Raw genomic sequence first — 7,500 nt, 5'->3', positions numbered from 1 at the left:
AGTATTAGAAATGACTGAAATCCAGGTACCGGATCCTCTCCCCACACCGATGTGCCCCATAGCAGCCATGTTGTGTCTCCATTAGCCACTATGTATCATTTTAGTGCCTAATGGTGAACTGTGAATTTATTTCATGGTGTAATTTGGTCAGCTGCACTCTTCTATTGAGGACATGGAGAGGCAAATGTCTGACCATTCCCTTGTATCGCCATAACACTCTGCTTGTTGGAATCCCTCATAAGCAGCCATCGCACAAATATGCCTTCATTTTGAGCCATCCCCTGAAGAAGAAGACGCGTTATCTCCAGGACAGGACGACCCTGGTATACATTGTGACTGCCGTCCCACATGGCGGCCGCCGCCAGGCTACAGCGCGGGCACATGGCAGGCGGATGGCCCATTGTTACGGGAGCGCTGAGGTGATTTCCCGCGTCACCTGCTCTGCGGCCTATGGAGACCCTGTCACGTGCTCCACATGGCCGATGATAATAATAGCAGGTTGGCGCGGGGATTAGACGACGCCTTTTTGTCCTCCCACAGATGACATCGGCAGGACACAAGCCCGCCCTCCAAGCCTTTAATCTCCTCCGATAGTATAAATATAGGAGCGGGGGAGGGGCAGGGTAATTGTCCTTTCCTGCACAGAGAGGGTAAGAATTGCGGTCTGCGGCCCGGGCTGGTGAGGGGTCATTTCTGTTATAATGGGCGCAGGACGGTGCCATGTGTTCCTGTACTGGCGGCTCTAAACGCTTGTAGTCATGTGCATACAGCAAGGTGCATTGCTTTTCCTTGCTCGCCCTATTGTATGGGCGAGGGTGGCATCCCTGCTCGCTATTGCGGGGAACCCGACCCCTCGGCGTGCAGCTTAGGCGCGGGAGATGAATGGGCGCAGCGCGTGCTGTGCAATGGCTGCCCAGTGCCAATAGCTGTCCGGTGCCAATATCCTCACTGCTGGCCATCTGCACTGCCCAAACCTAAGCACATGATTGAGTAGCCGGCTCTACATGTGGGGGTTTCCAGGCCATGCTGGAGACATCCTGGCATAGTGCAAACAATGGCTGCTCCTAGAAACCTATTAATTCCCATTGAACTTTCCTCCCTGACACCTAAGGCCCCAGATGCCCTTGGCTTGTTTGCTGTAATCCCTCTTCTGGGACTGTGGAGGCATAGCTGTGATTTGTGGAGGTGTATAGAGCGCCATTGATTCTGTATGAGAAGGGCAGAGGGCCTTGCCATGTGGGCTTACAGGATAATGGGAGGGAGACAGTGTGTTAGGGGTATGGCCAGCTCTGGTGGTGGAGAGGTTACAGGCTGTAAGCTTTCTTGAAGATGTGCTTTCAAGCTCCGAGTGTGGCAAATAATCAGACGAATTCGGGCACAGAATTCCAGAGGAGGGGGGATACTCGGGAGAAGTCTTGGAAACAATTGGGTGAGGAACGAATAAGTGTGGAGGACAGAAGGTCTTTTGGAGGACTGGAGGTGGAATGTGAGGGTATATTGAATATTTATCTTTTTATGCTCCCAACATATTCGCAGTGCTTTACAGATTGAGCCCCATTGGGGACAGTGATGACCATCTAAATTCCCTTTTGGCATGTCTTTGGAATGTGGGAGGAAACTGGGGAAGTGACATCACAGAAATAGCCGTGTTGCCAGCTGGAGCAGTCTATGAACACTCTGAGCCCAAAAAAATGGTCGCAGGGCAGAAGAGGCAGGTAGTTAGGAACTACCTGCCAGTAAGTTCTTGGCCCCATAGCCAAAAATCCAAATCTGATAACCCCTTTAACCCCTTCACGACCGGCTGACTTTTCGCTTTCCGTTTTTTTTTTGCCATTCTTCCGAGAGATGTAACTTTTATTTTTCAGTCAATATGGACATGTGAGGGCTCATTTTTTGTGGAACGAGCTGTACTTTTAAATGAAACCATAAGGTTTGCCATATAGTGTACTGGAAAACGCCAAAAAAATTTCAAATGCTGAAAAATTGCAAAAAAAAAATGCGATAGCACTATTGTTTTTGAGATTTTATTCACTGTTCACTATATGGTAAAACTGATGTGTGGATGTGATGCCTCAGGTCAGTGCGAGTTCATAGACACCAAATATGTATAAGTTTACTTTTATATAAGGGGTTAAAAAAAATCGGAAGTTTGTGAAAAAAAATGGCGCACGTTTTACGCCATATTCTGTGACTTGTAGCGTTCTCATTTTTCAGGGTCTGTTGCTCAGGCGGCCTATTTTTTGCGTCTAGAGCTGTCGTTTTTAACGGTACCATTTTTGCGCAGACTCGTTTTGATCGCCTGTTATTGCATTTTGCGCACAATTTGTGGCGACCAAAAAAACATAATTTTGTCGTTTGGAATTTTTTTGCCGCTACGACGTTTACTGATCAGATTAATTTTATATTTTGATAGATCAGGTATTTCTGAATGCGGCAATAGCAAATGTGTGTATATCTTTTTAACCCTCTAATTTTCAATGGGGCAAAAGGGGGGTGATTTGAACTTTTAGGTTTTTTTTTTTTTTGTTTTTTAAAACTTTTTTTTTACTTTTTATGGATCAACTATATGGGGCTATATGGATCAACAATCCGAGTGCTCTGCCATATCTGCTGATCACAGCTAAACATCTGTAAATAGCAAATATGCAAATTTTCTGCCTCACTCGGCTCCGGGCCGAGTGAAACCGAAAGTAATTCATGTGAGTTACAGGAGTCATTACGTGACCCTGTGCTACCATGACAACCATCGGAAGTCACGTGATCACGTCACGTGACTTCCGGTATTGGACGGTAAGTAAATGTTTACCGCCGATGCCGTTATAATGGCGCTGTCACATGTTGACAGCTCCATTTAAGGGGTTAAACGGCACGAATAGATAACGATTCTGCTCGTGCGTAGCAGGCACACCTCTCAGCTGTGAAAATCAGCTGAGATGTGCGCTGATCGTGGCATGCTGCCGGCGGCAGACCGCGGGCAAGTAACCCTATCACTGCTAGGATGTAATATTACTGCCCGTGGTCGTTAAGGGGTTAAAGAGTTACATTTTATTTTCTTCTGGGTCAGAGTACCCCTTAGGCCTTGTGTGCACTAGACGGAATTTCCCACGGATTTGCTGCAAGTTTCGCTGCAGAAAATGTTCATAACATCTTCAGTGATTCACCAGCAAATCCTATGGGGGGAAAAAAAAATGCTGTGCGCACTAGGCTGATTTTGACAGCTGCATGTTTTGCTGCGGGATTTCCGCAGCAAAAACAATTGCATGTCACTTCTTTTCTGCAGGTAGCTGTGGGACTGGCTACCGGAGGAATCTCCAGTAATACCAGTAGTAATGCGGTGACATGCACTGACCTCCGGAGCTGTCACCTGAGCTCCGGAGTGCAGCGTAAACTAAACTGTGAACGCCGAGTGATTGTTTCCCCAGCGATTGCAGTTTAGTTCAGGCTGGGCTGATCTCCGGAGCTCAGGTGACAGCTGTAGAGAGGCCGGGCTGCACTCAGGAGCTGCCACCTGAGCTCCGGAGATCCGCCCGGCCTGAACTAAACGGCAATTGCCGGGGAATCAATCACTCAGCGCTCGCAGTTTAGTCTAGGCTGCACTCCAGAGCTCAGATGACAGCTCCGGAGTTCAGTGCAGGTAACCGCGGCCAGGCCTGGTATTGCTAGAGATTCCTCCAGTAGCCAGTCCGACGCTGGCTACGGCATTTCCACACGAAATCCGCAGCAAAACGCAACAAACCGCATGCGGATTTGGGTGCGGTATTTTCCCACAGTTGCGGAAATCTTACTGAGCCTCCGGAATTTTCTTAAGAAAATTCCTTTTTCTAGTGCGCACAGGGCCTTAGAGTGGCCATCATTCTGCTTGGTCTTTATGCTATTTACTTATCAAAGATTCCAAATGTTTTTTAATTTTGTGTACTGGGCATTACCTGCCTCTGTCTCCTTGGTAAAGAGCACATTATTTACACGCTCTTTACCTACCAGACAGCATTCGTCACTGCCGCTATGCTCTTTAGATGTGCAGCTGCAAAGCGGTCTCATAGCTGCTTAGAAGAGGGCACCCTTTCCCCAGCGAGCTGAGCTCCAAGGCTAAATAGAGGTGCGATCTTGAAATGCAATAATGGGACCCCCTTAGGCTATGTGCCCACGGGACTCTGTATCTGCGGATTTTTCTGCATCAAAATCCGCAGCTTTCCCCCGGAATCCGCACCTTTTCATAGGTGCGGATTTTGGGTTTTGTTTTTTTTTTGTTTTTCAATTGAATAGGCAAAATCCGCACGAAAATCCGCAACAATAATTGACATGCAGATTTTTCCGCACGAAAATCCGCACGATTTCCGCTGCGGAAAAATCCGCAGCGTGGGCACAGCATTTCCCAAATGCCATAGAAATGGCTGAGGAGTAGCTGTGCTGCAGATTTCTGGAAAATCCGCGGCTTTTCCGCGAGAAATCCGCGGCAAAATCCGCGCATTTTCCGCAGCGTGGGCACATAGCCTTAATGTCATAAAACACAACTTGCAAATATGGGGTTAATCTGCAGGTACCTTCTTAAAGGGAAGGTGTCGTCAAAACAAAAATATTCAATAACTCAAAATGTAAAGTATTAATGTTTTTTGTTTGTTTTTTAATTGAGAAAAATATAAAAAAAATTAAAGTGATATTTTCCATTCTTAAACACTAGGGGGAGCAGCTGCTGAAATCCTACTGTAGAACTAGCTCACATTACAGCTGCAGTGAAAGTGGGCAGAATCTGCTCTCCTGTGTCTGATGTCACACCTCCCCCTCCCAATCTGGGTGTTTCCAAAAGATGAGAGAATGATGATTAGAATCAGTGCGGAGCCATATTGTAGGTGACCGCAAAGTGGTCCTAATGTTGAAAGTGTCACGAAGGACAGCTGCATAGTGCTCCACTTCATCCCGCTCTGCACGGCATCCCACGCCCCCATATACTGTGCTACCAGCCGGGATTGGAGGTCCGAAATGACATGCGGTGAGGAAGGGTGATCTGCAGCCTGAGCGGTACTGCACTACAGATGTTGTGCCGCGATCACTGCTTCCAGCCACATGCACTCCCCTCAGACCTGTGCCCCCAGCAGCCTGTCCTGTCAGTTTGCTGTCTCTTCCTCCCATCAGCATCACAGCACAGAGCAGCGAGGAGCGGAGGCCCAGGGTAAGCGGCGGAGTGGGGGGTGAACGAAGGGGTTGGGGAGCAGCACGCCAGGATCAGTTACAGTGCAATCACCTTTGCCCGGCACCGATACTCACCCCATGCCGGCGGGTGACGGGGAATGTACAGCATACGCTATGAGCTCCACAAAGATGGCGGCAATCTCCTCCCTCTGCACTGGACAGCCCACATTGCATGTCTAGTTTACGGCAGACACTTGTCTCTGTGTTAGAAAATAGGGTCAGAGCCGGACAATCATAGTCAGTGCACAGAGGGCTGCCCTTAAGGAGGTGAGTAACTGTCACTACAAACAGCAGATCCAAGATGGCAGCCCCCAGTGTTTCAGTAAAAATAGAATTAAATAAAAACTAAATAAACAATGAGTTTTATTTTGTATTAAAACTACTTGATTCCATAATCCCTATTAATACAAAAATAAAAAAAAGTGGCACCTTACCTTTTATGCTGTGTGGCCGCTACACTGAACGCTCGGCTAACTGGAGGAAATAAACTTTATTCAGTCACCACTCTGTACTTAGACATGGCATTGACTGACAGCTACATCAGCACTATTGCACTCTGAGCAGTCAATGCCAGTGCGTGGTTACAGCAGCCACTCATCTACTGAATGGTGACTGAAGCCTTACCTCTGACTGACACTGGCTGCCGGGAGGAAAGACATTACCTCCCGGTAGCCAGGCTCTCATTGCAGTGGACAAACAGCTTTAGGCTAGTTTCACACTACGTCTTTTTAACATCCGCTGAAAACGTTTTTTTAGCGGAAGTACGGATCCTGCTTTTACAGCAAATAACGTATGCAAACGCATATGTTATTTTGCAGGATCCTGCACTGGATGTTAGGGGCGGGCAAAGGAGTCATGTGATCGGGATTGAGGGGAGCTAGACTGGGAGGAGGCTTCTGACAGCTGCATACGCTGGTAACCAAGGTAAACATCGGTCTTGGATACCCGATATTTACCTTGGTTACGAGTGTCTACAGCTGCTAGGAGCCGGGCTGCGTGCACATAGCAGAGCCGGGCTGCGTGCACATAGCAGAGCCGGGCTGCGTGCACATAGCAGAGCCGGGCTGCGTGCACATAGCAGAGCCGGGCTGCGTGCACATAGCAGAGCCGGGCTGCGTGCACATAGCAGAGCCGGGCTGCGTGCACATAGCAGAGCCGGGCTGCGTGCACATAGCAGAGCCGGGCTGCGTGCACATAGCAGAGCCGGGCTGCGTGCACATAGCAGAGCCGGGCTGCGTGCACATAGCAGAGCCGGGCTGCGTGCACATAGCAGAGCCGGGCTGCGTGCACATAGCAGAGCCGGGCTGCGTGCACATAGCAGAGCCGGGCTGCGTGCACATAGCAGAGCCGGGCTGCGTGCACATAGCAGAGCCGGGCTGCGTGCACATAGCAGAGCCGGGCTGCGTGCACATAGCAGAGCCGGGCTGCGTGCACATAGCAGAGCCGGGCTGCGTGCACATAGCAGAGCCGGGCTGCGTGCACATAGCAGAGCCGGGCTGCGTGCACATAGCAGAGCCGGGCTGCGTGCACATAGCAGAGCCGGGCTGCGTGCACATAGCAGAGCCGGGCTGCGTGCACATAGCAGAGCCGGGCTGCGTGCACATAGCAGAGCCGGGCTGCGTGCACATAGCAGAGCCGGGCTGCGTGCACATAGCAGAGCCGGGCTGCGTGCACATAGCAGAGCCGGGCTGCGTGCACATAGCAGAGCCGGGCTGCGTGCACATAGCAGAGCCGGGCTGCGTGCACATAGCAGAGCCGGGCTGCGTGCACATAGCAGAGCCGGGCTGCGTGCACATAGCAGAGCCGGGCTGCGTGCACATAGCAGAGCCGGGCTGCGTGCACATAGCAGAGCCGGGCTGCGTGCACATAGCAGAGCCGGGCTGCGTGCACATAGCAGAGCCGGGCTGCGTGCACATAGCAGAGCCGGGCTGCGTGCACATAGCAGAGCCGGGCTGCGTGCACATAGCAGAGCCGGGCTGCGTGCACATAGCAGAGCCGGGCTGCGTGCACATAGCAGAGCCGGGCTGCGTGCACATAGCAGAGCCGGGCTGCGTGCACATAGCAGAGCCGGGCTGCGTGCACATAGCAGAGCCGGGCTGCGTGCACATAGCAGAGCCGGGCTGCGTGCACATAGCAGAGCCGGGCTGCGTGCACATAGCAGAGCCGGGCTGCGTGCACATAGCAGAGCCGGGCTGCGTGCACATAGCAGAGCCGGGCTGCGTGCACATAGCAGAGCCGGGCTGCGTGCACATAGCAGAGCCGGGCTGCGTGCACATAGCAGAGCCGGGCTGCGTGCACATAGCAGAGCGAGAG

At 51.1% G+C, this 7,500-nt stretch overlaps 1 protein-coding gene across 2 annotated transcripts in view; it reads left to right on the top strand.

Annotated features, from left to right (window-relative positions):
* Window positions 1–513: 513 nt before the first annotated feature.
* The window catches only part of LOC142291396 (high mobility group protein HMG-I/HMG-Y-like), a 94,708-nt gene continuing 87,721 nt past the window's right edge, over window positions 514–7,500 (top strand). For both annotated transcript variants that reach the window (XM_075335872.1, XM_075335873.1), the window contains exon 1: window positions 514–650. The gene's annotated coding sequence lies outside the window, so the exon portion shown is untranslated. The remainder of the gene's footprint in view (window positions 651–7,500) is intronic.

Source organism: Anomaloglossus baeobatrachus, chromosome 2, assembly GCF_048569485.1.
Source record: "Anomaloglossus baeobatrachus isolate aAnoBae1 chromosome 2, aAnoBae1.hap1, whole genome shotgun sequence".
Classification (NCBI taxonomy): Eukaryota; Metazoa; Chordata; class Amphibia; order Anura; family Aromobatidae; genus Anomaloglossus; species Anomaloglossus baeobatrachus.
The sequence above is the reverse complement of the archived record's forward strand: the minus strand, read 5'-3'. Positions and strand labels throughout refer to the sequence as shown.